At 42.8% G+C, this 23,767-nt stretch overlaps 1 long non-coding RNA gene and 1 pseudogene across 1 annotated transcript; both read right to left on the minus strand.

Moving 5' to 3' along the window:
• Nucleotides 1–738: 738 nt before the first annotated feature.
• On the minus strand, nt 739–18,646 carry LOC138764518 (uncharacterized). The gene is made up of 3 exons (XR_011358179.1): nt 18,567–18,646; nt 1,444–1,558; nt 739–1,187 (listed from the first exon to the last, which is right to left on the minus strand). It is a non-coding gene; the product is annotated as an uncharacterized lncRNA (long non-coding RNA).
• LOC138753938 (uncharacterized) lies at nt 16,113–17,417 on the minus strand (annotated as a pseudogene).
• Nucleotides 18,647–23,767: the final 5,121 nt, after the last annotated feature.

Below are 23,767 nucleotides of genomic sequence, written 5' to 3' on the forward strand. Positions count from 1 at the left end.
ATCTTCTTCATCCAAATATTCAATTTGCTCCTCTTCATCATCTTCAGGTATTAAAACATTGCTGACCTGCTGCGCTTCTGAACCCCAGTCCACTTCGGACCAACTTCTTCAGCCCGTTGAGGAGCAGGCCCCCCCACCCCCCACCCCACAGCACGAAACCGATCTAGGACCTCGCGAAAACACGGCGTCGGGCGCAAGCACATTGGGCCCGTTGTGTGGCAGCGTGCACTCACTGGCCCGTCGGCGCACATTGGAACATTACCCATAGCACTGTCCCGCCCATACCCCTGCGTGGCCCTGCTATACTCTCCGCCCTCAGCCACGCTAATGGCGCTGCGTTCGCGAACGTCCTGGTCGACATCGATGCCATCTTTAGTCGGTTGAGTCTTCGGAGTCAGCGATCTTCTTCCAAGTTCATCTGGAGACATCCTCTGAGGCTTGGATTCCATGGTTAATCAATCCTGGTGCTTCTTCTGTTCGGTACGCCCAGCTTTTTCATTCTTTAACACAACTTTAATAACTAACTTCTTTTGCTTCTGACCTCTTCCTTTTTTCATTTCTTGCAGCCCCAACACCAAATAATAAATTTAACAAACTTTTTAACTTTTGAACAGTCTTTATAACTCGGGCATTAGTCCTGCCAGAGAGAGACAGAACCCACATTTTTGTTCTATGCCATCTTGCCATGCACCTCCCCTGCCCCCCCCCCCCCCCCCTGTGTCATAAACATTTACTAAAAGATGTTATTTGTTGGCTTCATCAGCTTAAATTTACAGAATGGACATAATCAGTTTACAGAATTAGTTGAAAGAATGGACGTATCAGCTTCACAGATCACCTGGTGACTGTGCCTGTGCACCTTGATAAGCAACTCGTTCAGGTAGCTCAGTGTTCTGTTCTGGCAGGAAGTATTCCTTGTTGAGTTCACGTATATTGTGTTGAACACAACAGGCTACAACATCTGATACAAAAGTGATACAAATATCAAGTTGCTTGGCCAGGCACCTCCAGCGACCTTTGAGACGTCCAAAAGCATTCTCCACCACCATTCTTGCTGAGCTCAAATGGTAGTTAAAGTTTTGCTGCCGTTGATTGATGAACCCCTTCATCAGCCTCTTCCTGAGGGGGTAAGCTGGGTCTCTGATCAGAGGCACGCGGATCTCCACTCCGTTAACAGTTCTGGATTTCTGTAGGCAGAGCAATGTAGATTTATAAATACTTTATGCAACCTCTGAGATCACAAACAATCAGTTCACTTATGTTTTCTTGTGCCCACTTTACCATAACAGGCATAAAGAGCCTTGAACTTGTCATAAGTTTCAATGAAGCAGAGTGAGTCAACCGTCCCTTCAGTTTAACATATAAACATCCTATATGGTTAAAAACACGATTTACTGTGTGATCCACACATACATTACAGTGCAGTTGGGTGTATAAACTTACTTCACGTGGGAAGAATTAACCGCCTTGATCTTTGGCCTTTCTGTAGAGGGGTGAGTTGGCTAAAACTCTAGCATCATGTGTGCAGCCAGACCAACCCACATACACATCTGTGAAGCTGGAAAAACAAAGGAATGAGTGTATAAATTGACATATGAAACACATTACACATTTACTGATAAACACAGGTAATTGTAACTCAGGCCAAGATCCTTACCAGTAATTGTGGCCAACAGCTTGAAGAACAATCGATTACCATCCTGTCCGATTGTAGTAGACGTACATCATTATGGGGGTGCAATGATGGAATATATGTGCCATCAATGGCACCAGTGCACATTGGATACCCCCGTTCCGCGAATCCGTCCATGGTCTCCTGGAGAGGCGCATCACTTGGCAGTTTGACAAAACGTTTAGAAAGGGCCCTCCTCAATGCTCAAGTAACCTGGCGTGAGACCGACACCAAAAATCCAACTGATGGATGGATATTCACATGGGGTACCAAACCACCACAAATCAGCATCGAGTCTAAGCCAAGAGGCTGTCACCAGGTGTGACTCAACCAGTTCCAATGCAAAGTCAAAAGTGTCCCAAAACATAGGAAAGTGACCCTGCCAATCAACTTCATCAAAATTGTTGAGGACAATACCCCAGAACATGGGCCCCTGTGGTCTGTCTCCTCCACATTCTGTCAGATAACAACGCAAATTGACTGAGAAGAACCAAATGCTTCAGTTTAAGGTCTGTGCACATCAGACTAGACGCTGATGCTGCTGGACCACACTTCCCACCTCTTTTGCTTCAGGAAGCCAGCTTGCTATGTAAAATGATTCACTGGACCGAATTTTCTTCTGTGTGAACAAGCAAGCCAGCTTCCAGAAGCTGGCACCGGGACAAATGTTGGGAGGGCATTAGCCTGTTAGAGGGGGGCTCGTTCAACTGTGGGGGGGGGGAGGGTGTGCTAGACAGGACCTACCTGTTGACATGGGTGGGGGTGCTAGCCAGAACCTACCTGTCGACATGGGTGGGGGCGTTCGCTGGGACCTGCCTACCTACCTGTCAATGGGGGTGTGTGTGGGTAGTGCTAGATGCGGGACCTACCTGTAGACAAAAGTGAACGCTATCCACCCCTCCATTGCTACTGACACTTGACACACGCTAATGAAGCAGCCAGGAGTGGGTGGAGAGTCGCTAACGTGCGTCAAGCTAGATATTAGTCATGAGGGAGGGGGTGGGGTCGAGTCTGATGGCAGGTTTGAGTGATGGCCACGACCATATGGGGCACGCAGCACCTCGCTTGGTGTGGGGGGGGGTGGTGTAAATGCCTGTGGATGCCCAGCACCAACCCTGAGAGACGGGTCGTGTATACGACAATAATCTGGCTTTTCAGTGTAAAAAGGGCTTACTTATAAACTGTAACTTTGAATCTGACACTACATATAAATGTGACGTTGAATTCCCTACGTGTGGTTAGTAAAGTCATCATTAGTACACCTCAGGGTGATTAAAAACGAGAAAAACAACATAAAAGGTCAATCGCACCTACAATGCGAACCACAATAGATGCAATGAAATGCCCAATGCTGAGGTTTCCATGGCAACAGCCATCCTGCACCTGCTTGAAAGTTTTGTGCATAATAAGTGACAAAAGTTCCTGCAGGTAAAACGAATCGATGGCTGGGATCATTGAGGGGACTGCAGCAGTCTGTTTTGTAGACCCTCATAATGAGAAGAAGAACAACTTTTCTTGGGGGGGGGGAGTTGGGAGAGCTCAAAAGATAGATTAGTCAGGAACTACCTCCAGAGGAGGAGGATGGGGAGGCTGGTCCAGCTTGGAGTGGGCAGCACACAGGAAGTTCCACCCCCATGGGGCATCCCCCTGCAATGCTCTCCCAGAGAACATACATGTATCTGTGAGTCACCGGTAGGATGACGTCGCCAAACTTCCCCTCAGACTTGCAAGCTTGAGCAGGTGCTCCTCACTCTGATCCCTCCTAAACTGTTTTCCCTGTTGTCAGTCCCATGAAGGGCAAAACCATCCCTCTAAGATCGGGGCATGCAGTGGTGATTAAATAGCCTGCCAAGGCACCTGTCACCGTGCTCTGGGAAGTGATGCTCGTGGGCATCCTGTAAAGACCCACAATCAGTGCCTACTCCCTAATACCCCGGGCACAACACCAATGATGTGCCACTGTGGCCAGCCATGTCAGCCCCATTCTAAGAGGGCAAGTTCCTATAGGGCAGTGCCATCATCGACCCCTTCTGGTGGTGCCTGCAAGGCATTGACAATCGTCTGTTGGTGAGACAGACCACCCAGGGTGCTTGCTTCCCAATGAGAGAGAAGGGAATTGGGAGCCCACTTGTCTCCAAACTGAAGCAGCAGCATGGCTTAAATGTTTGCCTAGATGGTGGTGGTATTGGTCCCCTCGCCAGGTTTGCCCCTTAGCAGAGTAGTCCTGAGACTCCATTTACTCACAGTAATCAGCTAGGTGCTCACCCAAGATCCCCCCATTTTCGGCTACCTCTCCATTTTGGAAGGTCGGCAGGGTACCCTCATGGCAGACCTGGGACTGCATAGTCACTAGTCGGATTTGTAAAGGCTCAGGCACACAGGGAATAGGAAGTGTGTCATGGAACTCAGTTTTGTCATGGTCCTACCCATCCATCCACTCATATACATCCTACATCCCCCAACCATGTGCAAATCCCCCCCCCCCCCTCCAGCTGCACAATGGCTTGGAGTTTACTAAGTCAAGCTGCGAGCCAGACCACATCTTCTCTCCGTGGGGGGTCCAACCTGCTGGCCCAATTGGCTGGCATGTCATGGCTGACCAGCCACACTGTCAAACGGCTGAACCCCTGACAGTCATCAGTCCACCCCAGGATTTTGTAATCCGATCCTGGGGTCCCTTCCCTAACTGTGGGTCTCCTTCTGCTGCCCTGTTGGTGAGTAGGTAAACAATCCACATGTACCTGACAGGACGCCTGTGATAGTACAGATCTATCACCAATGTATATAGTGTATATAGTTACAGTATCTAGACTGTGCTTACAGTGATTGGCTGAGAGCTAAGCCACGCCTACTGTCTGGGCCTTAAAGGATTGTGTCCTTAGCCAGGTCGGATCATTCCGGACTGGTCGGCCACCTGTGAAGAGCTCCTGTCTTTTGCTAATAAAAGCCTTGGTTTGGATCAACAAGTCTTTGATTCTTTCGACGAGCTCTACAACGCCCACACACACACTTGTTAATACGCTCTCCCACATTGTTAGTCCAACCTTCCACTCCACATGGCTTAGACTCTATGTGTGTCCAGCTAAAACTCTTTGAACCCTGCGAGCAGTGCCATTTGAGTTGAGAAAAGTAGGGAGACGAGTCTGGACACATGTGTTACATACAATCACACGTAACTTTTATTAACACATGGGAAACGTTAAACAGTACTCAATTACTAATTCACTTAAGTGGTGATACAGACATTCACCTCAGACTTCGGTTGAACTCTGACAATGGTAAACCTATACTTGACACTCTCACATTCTGCAAACAGGGACTCTTTTACACACACACACACACACACACACACACACACACACACACACACACACACACACTCTCTCTCTCTCTCTCTTCCCAGACCATTAGGGTTGCAGCTCTGTGCAAGTATTGATCTATCGTAGTTGCACAGCTCAGCTTTAGTGTAGTGTACACCTTACCCTTGACACTTCCACCGATGTCCAGGGCTTGGACCATGAGGCAGAAAGGAAGAATATGCTGTGCACTGGTGTTAAATACAGAGCTAATCTGTGTTTAGTAGCCAATAATGACCCTGGGTGATTTAAATTAGCCAATGGCAAGGTGTGTACTAATTAGTGGCCAGAGTCCAACCTTGACTGAGAAGTGATGTGACTTCCAAATAAGTGTCAGACAGGGAGGGCACGTGACCACCCGCAATACATGCATTCCAGACAGGCAGGGAAGCCATGTTTCCTCTACACACAACATTTCACCAAGGCTTCAACAAACTTAAATGTTAACTCTGATTCTACTCACTGGTGCTGCTATGGGATATTTCTAACATTTTAAAAAATATTTTATTTCTATTTTCACACAAGCTTGTACACCCATCTACATTGTTAGTGCCACCCTGGCAGCTCGTATTCAAATTTACATACACTCCATTCTATTATTGACTGCATGCAGCAGCTTGAGTCTTTTCCAGTCCCCCCCCCCCCCCCCCACATCTAACACAGGACAGCTCATTCAGACTTCGACCAACACAGAAAACTTTACACAGGATAATAATTAATAATTAAGGAATAATTGCTCGGTGGGCAATTGACAGGCCAATATATATTCCTGACTTTCCTTGATCAGGATTAGTGTGAGGGAGAGGACACTATGGCAGGGTGAGGATTAGTTTGAGGGAGAGGACACTACAAAACTGCCAAATCCTTCGAAAAGTGTCATATTTGTTTTTCAAATTATAAATACCTTCTCCAGGGGAATACAGCTCTGCATTTCCATATTCCATCATTTGATACTAAGACTAGAGTCAGACTTCCAGGTAGCCGCAATGCACGACCTGACCACTGCCAATACGATCAACGCAAATTGGATTTGAAATTTGGACAGCTTCATTGTAAGCCTTATGTCCATTATGTTTCTCAACAGGAACAACGCTGGGTCCTGTGGGAATTGTTTATCTATGATTTTCTCTAGGACTTGGTCTAGTTCTTCCCAAAAGGGCTTCACCTTGGCACATGACCAGGTTGCGTGCACGAATGTCCCAGTTGCCATGCTGCACCTGAAGCATTGGTCTGAGAGTTCTAGCTTTGACCTGTTTATTTTCTGCAGTGTTAGATACAGCTGATGCAAGAAATTATATTGCACCAACCTGTACTTTGCATTGATGACCGTGGTCATGGTGTCCCGGCATAAGTCTGACCAGTATCTCTCATCAATAACAATACCCAAGTCCAACTCCCATCTTTCTCTCAAACTATTGTAATGGAATATTTGGGAGATAAATTGGTAACATTAGAGTAGATTACATACATACACACACTTTAAAACAGTTTTTATTTGAAATACTGAAGAATTCATATTCAATGAAACTATGGAGAATGCTATGCACATTTCATAAGTAGGTGCTAATTGAAATGATGTCATGAAATGAATGAAAGCTCTTTGCAAGGGATTTGATGGAGTGCACAGAAAGGTCACTCCTGGGTTTTTTTTCCTAAAGACAATAGCTTGACCAAGAAGACTAACTCCTATTGTTTGCTGGAGAAGGTCAGGGGTTTTGCAAGTGAGAGAGTCACATGGGTTTTCTGGCAGTTGGAGAGAGAGAGAGAGAGAGAGAGAGAGAGACTGGACAGACAGCTGAAACAAGCAGGAGAAGCTGGTTGGAGGAACTGAAACAAACTCCATAGTGGCAGATGGCTGGAAGTGCAATCTGTCTGATGTTTCTCTTGAAATAAGTGGAACAGAAAGAAACTGTGGTAGCCTAAAATAAAGAGGTTATCATCTGGAGAACCCTGATGGGGAAAGTTTCATCAGCAAAACAGTGAGGTGACTAATGGTGGTACCTCAGTAATGGAAATCCTGAAATAACAAATCTCTCTCTGCAAACCTACAAGAACTTTCCTGAGCGGTAACTGTTTACCTTTCGAGCACCAAAAGCCTGTTGAACTTAATACATGTTAAATTCTGTGCACAGTATAAGAATTGCCTGCAACCAGTGAACTTGGAAGAACAAGAAGTGAGATTGAACTGTGAACCAAAGAACTCTTCTTATATTTACACACACATTACATACACGTGCGGTTAGAATTAGAAGGGGGTTAAGTTGGGTTAGTTAAGTTAATAGAGATAAGTTAAAGTTTGATTCTGTGTTCATGTTTAAAGATAATTAAAAACAACTTTTGTTTAAGTAACTACTTGTTTTGGTGAATGTCTATTGCTGCTGGGTTTTGAGGTCCTTTGGGACTCGTAACACTATGGAGTCCTGAATTCGGTCCATCCGACTGGAGCAGGAAATACATTGCAGAAATTAATTTTTTTCCACTCCCCCTTTGAATCATTGTCTCTGTGGTACTGCACCGAGGTAGGGCCATACTTGGACCCAATACGTCCAGTAAAAAGATCTTATTTGAAGATAGCAGTGGAATGTCTGATTTGGGAAATCATTTATTTTTGAGTTGCTCAAACGACATTAATTGCCCCTGCTCATAATAGTCCTCTATGCACCTGATGTCATTACGGTGCCAGGTGTCCAGGATCATGTCACCTACCATTTAATGGTATTACCATAAATATTTGAGTTTAATGAGAAAATATTTGTACCGGAATTTGAGCCCAAAGTAGGTGGGTTGCATTATACACGAGGTTATAATTTAAAAAAAATTCTGCCAGGTTTAACAGTAAGTTAGATTATCAGCAGCTGCTAACATTGATGGCAGTGCAACTTGGGTGGGCAGGGGGAGAGACGGCAGCGTGAATTGGGCGGGCAAGGGGGGGAGAGATGGCAGCGCAAATCGAGCGGGCGGGTGTGGGTAGAGAGAGCAGCGCAAATCGGGTGGGTGAGGGGAGATGGTCGTATTATACACAGGGGTAAAAATTCCCCATTTTTCCCCTCAAAAATGGGGGGGGGGGGGTCGTATTATACACGAAATGCATTATATACAAATATTTACGGTAATTTATTAGGAGGCAGGCATTTTTGGGACATCCCACTTTGATGTTAATTGGTTAATTTTGTTCCAGATATTAATCACTTGTTTTAATATGGGGCTGCCCTTCTTTTCTGAAGGATACCATTTGTTGTAGTAGAGGAAGGATCTGGTGGCGTGAAGTCCCTCTAGTCGGTCCTTTTACCTCTAGGAGACAGGCAGCCCTTTTGACAAGTGCCAGGAGGATTGCCTTCCAAATGGTGCTGTTCTCCCTTTCCACCTGGCCATTCCCTCCAGGGTTGGTGGTCCTATTCATGGCTATGCCTTTGGCCAGCAGGTATTGGTGCAACTCCTCGCTCATGAATGAGGACCCCAGGTCACTGTGGATGTAATTTGGATATCAAGAGAGCATGAAGAGGTTATGCAGGGACTTAATAATTATGGCCGCTGTCATATCTGGGCAGGAGATGGCAAGCGTGAATCGTGAGTATTCGTCAACAAAGTTGAGAAAAAAATGTTCCTGTTTGTGGAGGGGAGGGGGCCTGAAGTCCAGGCTTAGATGTTGGAAGGGGATGGTGGCCTTGATCAGGTGAGCTTTCTCTGGCCGGTAGAAGTGAAGCTTGCACTCCGCGCAGTCCGGGCAGCTGCAGGCCAGCTCCCTGATGTCTTCAACTGAGTACAGGAGGTTGCGGCCTCCCACAAAGTGACAGAGCTTGGTGATCCCAGGGTGGCAGAGGCTGTTGTGAGGGGCTTGGAGGCAGTCTGCTTGTAAGTTGATGCAGGTACCCTGGGACAGGGCAATGAGAAACTTTTGTTCCCAGGCTGGTACAAGATCTTGAACTTGTAGGTGGACAGTTCAATTTGCCACCTCAGGATCTTGTCATTCTTAATTTTTCTACGCTGTTTGTTGTTGAACATGAATGCGACTGCACGTTGGTCAGTCAGCAGGGTGAATGATTTGCCGGCTAGATAATGCCTCCAGATTGCACAGCTTCTACTATGGCCTGGTTCTCTTTCTCAATAGTTGAGTGCTGGACTTCGGGGCCCTGGAGGATAGGGCAGAAAAATGCCACTGGCCTGCCCGCCTGGTTAAGTATGGCAGCCAAGATGAAGTCAGACACATCGCTTTCCACTTGGAAAGGGATGGATTAGTCTACAGCGTGCATCGCTGCCTTGACAATGTTGCTTTTGATGCGAGTGAAGACCACTTGGGCTTCTGCTGACGGGGGAAATGTAGCTTTTACCAGGGTGTGGGCTTTGTCTGTGTAATTAGAGACCCATCGTGCATAATATAAAAAGAACCCCAGGCACCTTTTCAGATCCTTGAGGCTATGAAGGAGTGGGAGCTCCAGCAGGAATCGCATATGCTCAGGGTCAGATCCAATGACTCCATTCTCCACCACGCACCCTAGTATAGCCAGACATGAAGTGCGGAACATGCATTTATTCTGGTTAAATGTGATAATTTAGGGCTTTAGCTGTTTGGAGGAATTTTTGCAGGTTAGCATTATGATCCTGCAGGTCATAGCCACAGATGGTCACTTTGTCCAGGTAGGGAAATGTGGCTTTCAGTTGGTGGTCATCCACCATTCGGTCCATCTCCCTCTGGAAGACCAAAACCCCATTCATGACACCAAAGGGGACCCTGAGGAAATGGTAGAGGAAGTCGTCTGCCTTGAATGCCTGTCCCTTGGACAGATCAAGAGCTGGTGATAGGCTGACTTGAGGTTGATGGTGGAGAAGACCATCATTGGGCAATCTTGTTCACCATGTCGACTATGAAGGGGAGGGGGCTGTAGTCCATGACCATCCTGTGCTTCTCTCCACTCTTTACCAGCACTATCTGCACTCTCCAAGGGCTGCCCTTGGCCAGGAGTATTTTAACCTGACCCTTGATAAAGGTTCTGTTCCCGGGCTGTATCACCTGTTCTTAGTTTCCACTGGCTTACATTTGGGGGTGAGGTTTTCAAACTGGGGTGTTGTGGGGGGGGGGGGGGGGAGCTTGCAGTAGGACCTGGAGGATGAATCAACTGCAGGTTGTGAGCAGTGGCCAGTGTTCGGGTCGCTGGTTGGCTGTGTCTGGGGGGGACAAGCAGGTGTTTCAGCAGTTGGTTATTACGGACAGTGAGGGAGGGGTTGGGCTCATCATATTCCATTAGAACATTTAAAGTTGGCACTGAACGTCCAGCCCCAGTATGACTGGTGCACAGAGTTGTGGCATCACAAGCAATTTAAAATTTTTGTACTTGATGCTACAAAAAGTAGATTTCAGTCGAATGGAACTTGGAGGCCAATGAGATTTTACACTGGACTGGGGTCACTGTGATAGAGCAACTCTGTACAGTGCCTGGGTGTATAAAGCTTTGGTGCTTCCCGTGTTGAACAAGCAGTTTGTAATGCAGCCGTTTCCTCGATTCCCATAGTGAACCTTGCTCCCACAAGGCCTGAATGTATTCATCAATAGACTCACCAGGTGCTTGTCAGCAGCTGCCCAGGAGGAATCTGGCATAGTTTACATTCTTCAGGGCCTGGTACTGCTTTTGCAGGAGCCCCATAGCAACTGAGTAATCCTCACAGTTCCTGATCATCTGTAAAACACGGTGGTTGACCTGTGCAAACAGCAGGTCTCTCTTGTCGACTTCTTCCTGAATATCATGTTGCCTCATAAAGGTGTTCAGGCAATGCAGCCACTTGTCAAATTTTACGGAGGCCCCTGAATCCTTGGGATCAGTGTCCAGCTTCTCCGCTCAAATAGCCTTGTCCATTGTATGATATTATAGTGATTAAATTGTGGCGCTATCAATTAGACCTGACAAACAAGGTCAAGATTAATAGGCTTTAATCACTATAAACTTACAGGCATATCTTACATGCTATTGGCCCAATTCCAAGGCAATATTGAAGGAGGGGATTGGGTGATACCACCTTTATTAGGGATCCTGGAAGGGGAAGAGTTACAGTATCAGGGGTGAGCCAACCAGTACAATGCCTGTTTTACAGTGTTGCACTACACAGTGATCACTGATAATGCCCTTGCTCCAATTTTGATTGTATCCTCTTAATCCAGACTAATATCCAATCACCTACCAATTATCAGCTGAGTAAGTTGTTTTTCTTTTATCAATCCTACCAATTCCTCTTCATAAAACTACAAATAGAGCACCTCTTAATTTTCAATATCCAATGACATTCAAACTTCTTATTGTCCATGAATGAGAGAATTGAGATTTATGTTTGTGAATGGAGGGGATTGATAAGAAGCCCTGATTTGAACAAACTTGTGCTGAACAACATGAAAATGTTGGAACGTCATGTGTTTGGATAGCCAGTTAAAGGAATGCACAGGACACAGATGATGAAATTTGCAAACTTGGAAGCCATGAACAAGAACATAATTGAGCATTATATCAGAGTACATTTTCTCCCAGTTAATAAATGGTTTATGTAATAGAAGAACCCTTTGTGCTGTGGACATTTACATGGGAGATGGGCATCTATTATTGCCTAGAGGAAATATTCAAGTCTTCATGTAGGTTCTCAATCTAAAATATCAACCATCCCTCTGCCTCTATATGCCTTGCTTGACCCATTGAGCTCCTCCAGCAGCTTATATTTTTGCTCCAGATGTCAGTATTTGCAGTCTCCTTTGTATCCATTATGGTAATAGTGCTCAGTGATGAAGGTTCATCTACCCCGCTTTGCCAGAGAGGGAGCTCACTATGCTCCTGGCTGCACTTACTCTCCATGCAGTGATGTCATCGCGCATGTACTAATTCCCAAGCAGTTTCTTGGTACCCATGTCCACTTCTTGAGATGGCAGCCTGTTGTAGGGGTGTGGTGTGTTTATTCTTGCTTTGAACAGTTAATGCATTTTCCATGCTTTGTTAGTGAAGGATGGGATTAAATATTTTCGCTGTTGTGCTGATCTACTGCATCTAGAGGTGGCGGTGAAGATGTGACCAAGGGTGTTGGTGTTGGAGGTAAAGATGATCCCGGTTTCACAGGTCTTCGAAAAAGCATACTGTCTGCAGTTTAACGCAAGACCAAAACAGCCTAGTGAGAGTGCATTGCCAACCAATGGTATGGGGAATAGTATGGTTCTCCTCTCCTTCCTCCCCAATTCCTATCCTATAAGGGATGAAGAATTTGCACTCTAAGGGATAAATGATTCTTTACAAATGTGTAATCATCTCATTGAATGCTATAATAGTTAATACTGTGAAGTAATGAATTTTATGGAATACAACGTTGCAATTAGCTTGCAGAATCAGTTACTTTTCATTGCATGCATGAATACTTGTCAAAATATTGGATAAATCAAATCCCATTGTGTAAAAACCAGTATTTTGACCATATTATTTTTCTCTTCATAGCTGGAATTCTACTAAAACTGACATAGGTTTTATGGAACGTTACCACTGTGATAGATTTTTAAATTGAATTGACTTGCTTTGCTTATTGGAGACACAGGAGGCTGCAAATGCTGGAATTTGCAGCAAAAAAACAATCTGCTGGAGGAGCTCACGGTTCAGCAGCATTGGAAGAAAAAGAATGGTCTACATTTTAGGTTGAAACACTTCAAGACTCACGGGGATAGCTTGTTTTAAAAATGATTGTCACGAGTACCAAGAAACAGTGAAAATCTTTATTTTGTGTGCTACCTGGGCAAGTCAACTCAAACATACAAAGAATAAAACAGAAATGCGGAATGTAATGTTACAGAGAAAACTATATTTTAAAAGTGCATGGTCCTTAATGATCATGTACTTATGAAAAGATCATACAAGAGGGTGGAAATTGCAGGCACCACGGTACACAAGTAAAATCCCTTGTTTTCTTTTCACCTCACGTAACAAATATTTTTTTTAATGTAGTTGGTAGGAGAAAAGTACAGAAGAATCCAAAACTTGACTGCATCATCGGGAAGGGGGAACCATAAACTTTGACTGGAGACCTAAGGGGGCTACAGCCAATGAAAAGCATGAGAATGGCAGCTTTAATATGTTGGCTGCATTCCCAAAGCAGTGGGAAGTGTAGATGGAGTCAAGGGTCGGGAGGTTGATTTGTGTCCTGATCTGTGTTTAGAATTCTCAGCAGTTTCATGCCATCTTGGGCAGAGCAGTTCGCATACCTAGTATTGTACGTGTACAGAGGCATTTGTTGTGTCTTCTTGGCGATTATGTGTTAGTGTGGATGGGCAAGGGCAAATTGCAAGTAATATTTAAGCTTAAAAACTTTAAAGTTTTTTAAAATCTCTCCACTTCAGCACCATTATTACCAACTGGGCGTGTGTTGCCCTTGTTTCCTGAAGTCAGTCATCAAATCTTTCAATTTGTAAAATTGAGGGAAAGATTATTGTCCCAACTCTACTCTCTTTCTGCTTCTTGGTCTCTGTCTCATCACTCACCATGAGATCTAGTCTGCTAAAGAGTGTCATCTGGAATTGTCAATGGCATTGGTGCAGAGTTTGGCCACAGTCATGAGTGTGGAAGGAGTAATGGTGAGGGGTAAGTACACAGCAAGGCACGGGTGTTGAAGATTATTGTCACTAATCCTCATTGATTGCAGCCTGTGGGTCAGGAATTTGAGGATCCAGTTGCATAGGGTTCTGCTGAAACCCAAATCCAGGGGTTTGGAGATGAGTTTAATTAAGACTATGATATATAACTATTTAGTCCATAAGTATCTTTTTCCCCAGATGTCCCAGGACCAGAGATATGCATCTGTCATGGTCCTGTGCCAAATTAGACTAGGTTGAAGCTGTCTAGGAGGCTTGAAGTAATGTGAGCCCTGACCAGTTTTATTCCTGAACCTCTGGATTGGGATGCTGCAGGAGAAATTGATTTCTTTAACATAAGGTGCAAAGATCAATGCCGGGGCACTATAGATGAATAGTTAACCCTTCATCTGCAATAATGTAGCAACAAATAGGTGACAGTATGGAATTCAGTGTCCTTGCAACATGTTGCCCTGTCAGTTGAGTTAATGCATGAGCCCGATTATCCTCCATTGTTGTACAACCAAATGACAATCAGCTGAACTGCTTATTCAAACCAGGAGTCAATAAATTCCATGTGAAATTAGGAAATCTGACATAATCTTCACCACCTGGGATAAAAGTTGGCACAATTCTAGTAACTGTGAGGGAGAAAACCACACCGCTGAAAACAAATGTATTTCAGGAGCTTAACAGCCATTGAAGTACACTAGGATTTATCCCTTTTAACTGCTTCACTTACCTCTGGGAAGGCAATGAATGTGGGATGGGGGAGGGAGGGAGAGGGTCATTTTCATCCTGTTACTACCCACCAAGATAGGTAGTATCAGAGCCGAGATGCCAGGTGGCTATGTAAAAGTTTGCACTTTTACATGGTTCAGTGTGAACGGCCAGACCTGGCTTTAAACAGGATTCATTCACACCCATTTAAGTGGGATCTCACAGTAGCTAATTTGGGCATATCAAGATTTCACAATCTGCTGGCTATGTGACAAATTGGGTAGTTGTGGTTGGGAAAGTTTCAGGTTCAGTAGATTCACTGAGATGAGTCTGGCCACAAGTGTTACAATCAAAATTCACATGGGGCCAAGGTTGAACTCTGATACCAGTGGCCACCGATCTTCAACACAGTACGAGACAAAAACTATAATGGTGCAAGCAGGCACGTCAGACACAAGGGATTCTGATACCAGTGGCTGCTTCCCCTTCCACACTCTCCTGCATGTGTAGATACTTCACAGACAGGGTCTTTCAAACACAAGCCCGATTCCCTGTACCAACGGGGGTGCGGCTCTCTGCAAGCACTGAGAAAGAAATGTGGTATGCATCAATGTTTATATTGTTCTGAACTGAGTGTCTGGTCAGTAATGACACTGAATCATATTCAGAGATCACATCTTCTGCCAATGAAGGTTGGACTCCATTCACCCATTAGTGCACACCTTACCTCTGGCTCATGTAAATGATTCAGTGTCATTACTGACCAGATGCCCAGCTCAGAACAATATAAACATTGATGCATACCACATTTCTTTCTCTCTGCCTCTTGGTCCCAGACATCATTCCATGCCCGGGTGCTACTGTTGACATCACTGGAGAAGTCCCGGGTAAGGTGTGCACTACACTGAGTTGAGCCATAGTTGACCTCACAGTTATGTGAGGTCACATGATCCTGAGCAATCCACAATGTTCCAGCTGGAGCCACATGTTCCTCCACAATCCACATATAACAGTAACCTTTTAAAAATAACTCTCCTGGATGTTTTCCAAAATAAAGTCAAGGAATATCTTACACCTGAGAGAAGAAATAAAACGATGCTTTAACATCTCTGGCAAATGATGGCACCTCTGGCAATGCACTGCTTTTATCACATTGCTTTGCCATGTCTGTGTAAGTTTTGCAGCATCAGCTAACACTTTCCTTCTCAAGGCTCTGCTGTGAATCTTGAACCATGGACTTCTGGCACAGAAAGTAAATCAGCAAGTGTCAGCTGACACTACAATAGCAACAACAAACAAATTAATAAGGTTAAAGACAGCTTTAAGGAGTTCCTTTTAAAAAGTAGAGATTTCATGAGGGGAATCCCAGAACTTTTGGTCAAGATAACTAAAGGGGCAGTCCTTAATGGTTGGATGATGCAAACTGGAGATTCGTTGGAAATCAGAACTGGGGAAGTGTGTAGATTTTAGGGATACATTGGTTACCCAAGGAGCCAAGGCCTTCAGCCATCTGGGGAATGTACAATCATTTTCATAATTTAAAAAGCATACTGTAAGATGCTGACAAAAGATAATCAAAAGAAAGTGCAAATTGTAAATAATACAGTATTTACATAAATATCAATGACCACTGACAGGAGAGGACCTGTTCACACTGTACTGAGAACACTCGTTGGTATCTGTTCAGGGCATTATCCAAGCCAGACAGATTGAGGTTATTTCTAGTCTCCAGAAATAAAATTGACCTGTAACGTTGGCAGTCTCACCTCCATGGGATTCCATGCTAGATAAGACATTTTATTGCACTTTCAATCTCATTAAACATATCAACCATCACATAAATTGTTAAGATTTGATTATTCTTCCATACATTTAAACCCGATTTAGAATTCAGGTTCGGACATTTGCCATGTGCAAGGTCCCTTTTCACGGCTGCAGGCCTGTGTTCAACATAATCCTCCTTGCTGACCCAGAGATGTTGAAAGCTTTTGAGGCAGCACAAGATTGAAACCCCCTCGTACCAGACAGAGTATATCCTCTTGGGAATTGCCTGGACCTGTGGGTTCATATCCTGGGCCAGTTTCCTAAATTCCTTCTGGAAGTGCTCGTGAAAGGCAGAGAACATGGTGGAACCACCACAGAGCATGATGTTCCTGGACATCTCTTCCAGGATCGAGCGTCACATTTGTGGATGACATTCAGAGATATAGTGTGGAGTCCAGGCTCCTTGGAACCCATGAGAGTGGGAATAAAGAGAGCTTCTGGGCACCTGGTCCTCTCCTTGCCAATAATAATAATTTTGCCATCAGGCAGCTGGCAGTGCAATGAGCGTGCCTTGGACTCTGCGCGAATCTCAGCATCGAAGTCGCTGGCAGTGTAGCAGCACTTTTGCTTGATGTGCTCTACCAGTTGGTGGTCATTGACACTCAATGTGTAGCCATTCTGATTGAGGAGCTTCATCAAGTAATTGGTCAGGTTGTTGCCTGCGTAGTCCACGGTGGCAGCGATATGAGGCAAGATGTGGCCTTGGTGAACGGGCACCACTCTGGAGTCGCCGTGCCCGCTCTCCACCACCAGCCCTGAGGTGCACCCATAGGTGTAGAGAGAGAGCTCCAAATGCCTGGTGATGTGTATTGCCAGAATGCTGAAGGTCTCGAAGAGGAGCTCGGCCATCTTCTCCCTGTTGGTTATGGGACTAAGGCGGGTCGATCACCATGTGATCCTCAGGCTTCACCCACAGCTCCTCTTCCAAGATGTATCTAAGCCGTTATGGAGTGGGTTGACCAGGCACCTCCAGTCTTGGTGCTCCGCTGCTTTGATCTGCCTGCAGTGGTGACCGCTGGCTTGGGTTGACCAGCTAAGCCAGCCTTAATGTAGCCCGTCCCCATGTCAATCATTCGCGACTGGAACTCCTTCACTTCTCTGACTGGATGGGCTGTCTGACTGTTGGAAGAAGAGTTGGATTTCTCCGATTGCCAAGTGTTAGAAGGATCTTCCTCATGGAGAACAGCAGGGAGAGACTCAAGGTGCAAATTGGAGGACATCATCACGGATTTGACCCTGAATCGCTCCCTATACAATTACAAGACCACCCTCATCTGCAGCCACTTTTGGGTATTAGATGGGAATTACAGCGTAGCTTTTCCTCCTGAATACCATTTTATACAGATAAGCCTAATGCCTATCAGATAGGCATTTGGAGACCAGAACTGAGCACAGTTCTCCAAACCTGGCCTCACCAATGCCTTAAACACCCACAGCATCACTTTCCAGCTCCTACACTCTATACTATGATTTATGAAGGCCAGCATTCCATATGCCTTCTTAACCACCCTGTCTACATGGGACCCCACCTTCAATGAACTCTGTACCATACCCCCAGGTCCCTCTGCGTACCTCAATGCCCTCCCCTTAACTGTATGTCCTATTCTGGTTATTTTTACCAAAATGCAGCACCTCGCACTTGTCTGCATTGAATTCCATCTGCCATCTTTCAGCCCACTCTTCCAAACAAACCAAATCTTTCTGTAATCCAAGAGAACCTTTCTCACTATCCACCACTCCCCCTATTTTTGTATCATCCACATATTTGCATACCCAGTTAACCACACCCTCCTCTAAATCATTAATATAAATGATAAACAACACGGGACCCAGCACCGATCCCTGAGGCATCCCACTTGTCACAGGCTTCCACAACCTGACAGACAGTTGTCCACCATGACTCTCTGCTGTCTATCTTCCAGCCATCTCTGAACCCATGTCACAATCTCTCTACTAATCCCTAGCAACTGAACCTTCCTTATTAACCTTCCATGTGGAACCTTATCAAAAGCCTTACTAAAATCCAAATAGATCACATCAACCACCCTACCTTCATCTACTTTTTTTGTCACCTCCTCAAAAAACTCAACAAGGTTCATCAAACATGACTTTCCCTTCACAAATCCATGCTGGGTGCCCCTAGTCAATCCCTGCCTATCCAGATATGGGTATATACTATCTCAAAGAATACCCTCCATAGAGGAGTCATGTGATGGAGTAGTGGCCGGTAGGAGAATACCAGCCCTGTCCAGAAATGAAGAAGTGAAGAAAATGCAAAGCTCAAGAAACACAAAACACAACAAAAAAAGATAAAGGTGTAGAGAAAAGAAAGAAAATGGCACCTAAGAAGGAAAAACCAAAAACAACGGGGAAAAAAAGGAAAGACGCCAGAAGAGAAAGGAGAAGGTCTTACCTGCATGAAGAGGCAGGGACCCGCCGTGGACAGAAGAGCCAGCTCCCAGAAGTTAGTGGAGACCCCGCAGGGTCGCGACCTCCTAACCGCAGGACTGCAAAAATGGCTCACTGAGCCAAGCAGAAGTGCGCAATGTGCACACCAAGGAAAAGGAAAACACTGATGGGAGGGGGGCCCAGCTGTGGAGTGAACTTACACAGTGCGACCAGCTGAGAGATGCCAGACAGCAGGACTCTCAGCTGAAAGAAGAGGAAAGCAACAGGAAAGGGAGTGATAAGAAAGAAAAACAGCAACAGGAAGCCCAACAGATAACTAGCCCAGAAGAAGAGCACCAACAACAAGAAGCTGTGCAAAAAAACACCCAACAAACTGAGGCAAGCAACTCAATAAGAAAGTCAGAAGAGACACAGATACAAGGAAGAGAAGTAGAAGACACAAACCCAAGAGCAGACACAGAAGAAGACCAAGCTCTTCACAGAGGAATATAAGGTAAAATAAATGGACAGTATATAGATTTTAAAAATTTTCAAGAACAAATGAAAGCATTAAAAGAATGGTTGACATTAGAATTTAGTGAAATTAAAAGAAAAATGAAAAGTACAGAAGAAAAAGTGAGTAGAATAGAGCTGGTCATGACAGAAATAGGGAAAAGATTAGAAAATGTGGAAGAATGAGAAACGGCTGTAAAAATGGAAGTGAACAACTCAAGAAGAAAATTGGAAGACAGTGACAAAAAAGTTAAAGTCACATGAGTTGTTAGCTCAGAAGATTGATATGATGGAAAACTATTGTAGGCGAAACAATATAAAGATAGTGGGCCTACAGAAAGATGAAGAAGGCAAAAATATGAAATAATTTATAAAAGAATGGATCCTAAAAGTCCTGGGAATGCCAGAAATACAGGAAGGAATGGAAATAGAACGGGGACACAGAACACGAGCCCCAAAACCACAGTCACAACAAAAACCATGATCCGTTTTAGTAGAATTTATGAGAGACATGACAAGAGAAAATATATTAGAGAGGGCAAGAAATAAAATTAGAAAAGACAAAAAAAAAACATTGGAATACAAGGGTCAAAATATATTTTTTTACCCAGACATAAGTTTTGAGTGCCTAAAGAAGAGGAAGGAGTTTAACACAGCAAAATCTATCCTATGGAAAAAAGGCTATAAATTTATGTTAAGATATCCAGTTGTGCTTAAAATAGTTATCCTTGGGGATCAAAACAGACTGTTGTTGGATCCGGAGAAAGCACGAGAATTTGCAGAATGCTTGCAGGACAGAAAGAGAAATGAAGAGATGTAACAAGAATGACGACAAACTACATATAAAGATGTAAAAATAATGTATAAGTAAGAACTAAAGAAGGGAAAGAAAAGGGAAGTAAGGGAGAGGGGGTAAAAAGGAGGGGAGAAAAAAGAGAAAAGAGGGTGAGCTTTGTGAAGATAAGTCTTTTCTGGAGGGGGTTGGGTGGGAGAGAAAAACAGTCACTGCAAAATCAGTTGATGCTTGCAAGCGGGTTCGCAATCCAAATGGAGAGGGGAGTTGTGGTTGCCTGGCAAGAGACAAGGGGCAACTCAGAGAGGGGGGGGAGACGGACACTTGGGGTTAAGGGAATTTTAGATGTGGGAGTTGTTGAAGTTTTTTATGCTTTAGAAGTGTTGGCATACATTGAGTTCAAAAAGGGCAAACTGAGAGATGAAAATCGGGAAAAGGGGAAAGGTGGTGGTGTGGAAGCAGAAATGAGGTGTAAACAGAGTATGAGATCTCCATGTTGAACTATATGACTATAAATATTAATGGAATACATAACCAAATAAAAAGGAAGAGGCTATTAAACTTAATCGAAAAAATGCATCTAACTGAAGTGAAACACAATAAATTAGGGAGAGACTGGGTAGGGCACGTAACGGCAGCATTATATAATTCAAAAGCCAGAGGTGTAAGCTATATTAATGAATAAAAATGTGCCAATCAAAATAGAGGAGGAAATAATAGATCCAGCAGGGAGGTATGCAATGATAAAGTGTCAGATATATTCAGAATACTGGAATTTGGTCAATATATATGCACCTAATGAAGAGGATCAAAAGTTTATGCAAGATATTTTTTTGAAGATTGTAGATACGCAAGGGAATATATTGATAGGAGGGGATTTTAACCTTAATTTGGATTCAATGTTGGATCAAACTGGACAAAAGACTAGCAAAAAGAATAAAGTGGCCAAATTTATGGTTAAATCAATGCAGGAAATGAAACTAATGGATATATGGAGGAGGCAGCACCCAAGAGAGAAGAAATACTCATATTATTCAAGTTGGCATAAAACATACTCAAGGATTGATATGTTTTTGTTGTTGTTGGCCCATATATTTTTTTAAATTTTTTATTTTTCACACCATAAACCACATTGACCAAGATACATACATTTTCCTTTTCAAATATATACAGTGTCATTTTCTCCCCCCCTCCCTCCTCCCATCCCACCCTCCCTATCTCACCCCCAATTCATTTAAAATACATAATCTAAGATACATTAAACCAGTCAAACAATGTTGTCATTCAATAAAAATAAACAAGAAATTCCACTGAGTCAATTCTTTTCATTTCCTTCTCCTTTCGTTAATTTAGGTGGTAAATGTCCCCGGTAGGTTTTCTCTATTGTGTTTCATGTATGGCTCCCATATTTGTTGAAATATTTCAATATTATTTCTTAAACTATATGTTATTTTTTTCTAATGGACTACATTTATTCATTTCTATATACCATTGTTGTATTTTCAAATTATCTTCCAATTTCCAGGTTGACATAATACATTTTTTTGCTACGGCTAGAGCTATCTTAACAAATCTTTTTTGTGCACCATCCAAATCAAGTCCAAATTCTTTGTTTTTTATGTTACTTAGGAGGAAGATCTCTGGGTTTTTTGGTATATCGTTTTCTGTAATTTTATTTAATATCTGGTTTAGATCTTCCCAAAATTTTTCTACTTTCTCACATGTCCAGATTGCATGAACTGTTGTTCCCATTTCTTTTTTTACAACGAAAACATCTGTCAGATACTGTTGGGTCCCATTTATTTAACTTTTGAGGTGTAATGTATAGCCTGTGTATCCAGTTATATTGTATCATTCGTAATCTCGTATTTATTGTATTTCTCATCGTTCCAGAGCATAACTTCTCCCATGTTTCCTTCTTTATCTTTATATTTAAATCTTGTTCCCATTTTTGTTTAGTTTTACCATTTTTTTCCTCATTCTCCTTTTCTTGCAGTTTAATATACATATTTGTTATAAATATTTTGATTATCATTGTATCTGTAATCACATATTCAAAGTTACTTCTCTCTGATAACCTCAGATTGCTTCCTAATTTGTCCTTCAAGTAGGATCTCAATTGGTAATATGCCAACACTGTATCTTGAGTTATATTATATCTTTCATTTGTTCAAAGGATAATAATCTATTTCCTGAAAAACAATTTTCTATTCTTTTGATCCCTTTTTTCTCCCATTCTCTAAAGGAAAGGTTATCTATTGTAAAAGGGAGTAACTGATTTTGCGTCATTATTAGTTTTGGTAATTGGTAATTTGTTTTATTCCTTTCTACATGAATCTTCTTCCAAATATTGAGCAGATGATGTAATACTGGAGAACTCCTACGTTGTACCAATTTTTCATCCCATTTATATAATATGTGTTCAGGTATCTTTTCCCCTATTTTATCTAGTTCTAATCTAGTCCAATCTGGCTTTTCCCTTGTTTGGTAAAAATCTGATAGGTATCTTAATTGTGCGGCTCAATAATAATTTTTAAAGTTTGGCAGTTGTAAGCCTCCTTGTTTATACCATTCTGTTAATTTATCTAGTGCTATCCTCGGGTTCCCCTCTTTCCATAAAAATTTCCTTATTATTTTCTTTAACTCCTTGAAGAATTTCTCTGTCAAGTGTATTGGCAATGCCTGAAATAGGTATAATATCCTTGGGAAAATGTTCATTTTAATACAGTTTATCCTTCCTATTAGTGTTAATGGTAAATCTTTCCAATGCTCTAAATTGCCCTGTAATTTTTTCATTAGTGGATAATAATTGAGTTTAAATAGATGGCCGAGATTTTTATTTATTTGTATACCTAGGTATCTTATTGCTTGCATTTGCCATCTGAAAGGTGATTCCTTCTTAAATTTTGAGAAATCCGCATTATTCATTGGCATTGCTTCACTTTTATTTACGTTAATCTTGTAACCCGACACTTCTCCATATTCCTTCAATTTCTTATATAATTCTTTTATTGATAGTTCTGGTTCTGTTAAGTATACTATAACATCATCCGCAAATAAACTGATTTTATATTCCTTGTCTTTTATTTTTATCCCTTTTATATTATTTTCTGTTCTTATCAATTCTGCTAATGGTTCTATAGCTAACGCGAACAATAAGGGTGATAGTGGGCATCTCTGCCTTGTTGATCTGCTTAAGTTAAATTGCTTTGATATATATCCATTTACTGTCACTTTCGCCAATGGCCCCTTATATAATGCTTTAATCCAATTAATATACTTCTCTGGTAAAATGAATTTTTGCAATACTTTAAATAAATAATTCCATTCTACTCTGTCAAAGGAGTTCTCTGCGTCTAAAGCAACTGCTACTGTTGGCGCTTTACTCCCTTCTACTGCATGAATTAAATTAATAAATTTACAAATATTGTCTCTTGTCCGTCTTTTTTTAATAAATCCAGTTTGGTCTAGATTTACCATTTTAGGTACATAATCTGCTAATCTGTTTGCTAATAGTTTAGCTATTATCTTATAATCTGTGTTAAGTAATGATATTGGTCTACATGACGCTGGTGCGAGTGGATCTTTCCCTTGCTTTGGTATTACTGTAATTATTGCTGTTTTACATGAATCTGGTAAGCTTTGTGTTTTGTCAATCTGGTTGATTACTTCCAGGAGGGGAGGAATTAATAAATCTTTAAATGTTTTATAGAATTCTATTGGGAATCCATCCTCTCCTGGTGTTTTATTATTTGGTAGTTTTTTTATTATCTCTTGTATTTCTACTACTTCAAATGGTTCTGTTAATTTATTTTGTTCCTCTATTTGTAATTTTGGTAGTTCAATTTTAGTTAAAAATTCATCTATTTTGCCTTCTTTCCCTTCGTTTTCAGTTTGGTATAATTATTCATAGAATTCTC

Source organism: Narcine bancroftii, chromosome 1 (assembly GCF_036971445.1).
Source record: "Narcine bancroftii isolate sNarBan1 chromosome 1, sNarBan1.hap1, whole genome shotgun sequence".
NCBI classification, from domain to species: domain Eukaryota; kingdom Metazoa; phylum Chordata; class Chondrichthyes; order Torpediniformes; family Narcinidae; genus Narcine; species Narcine bancroftii.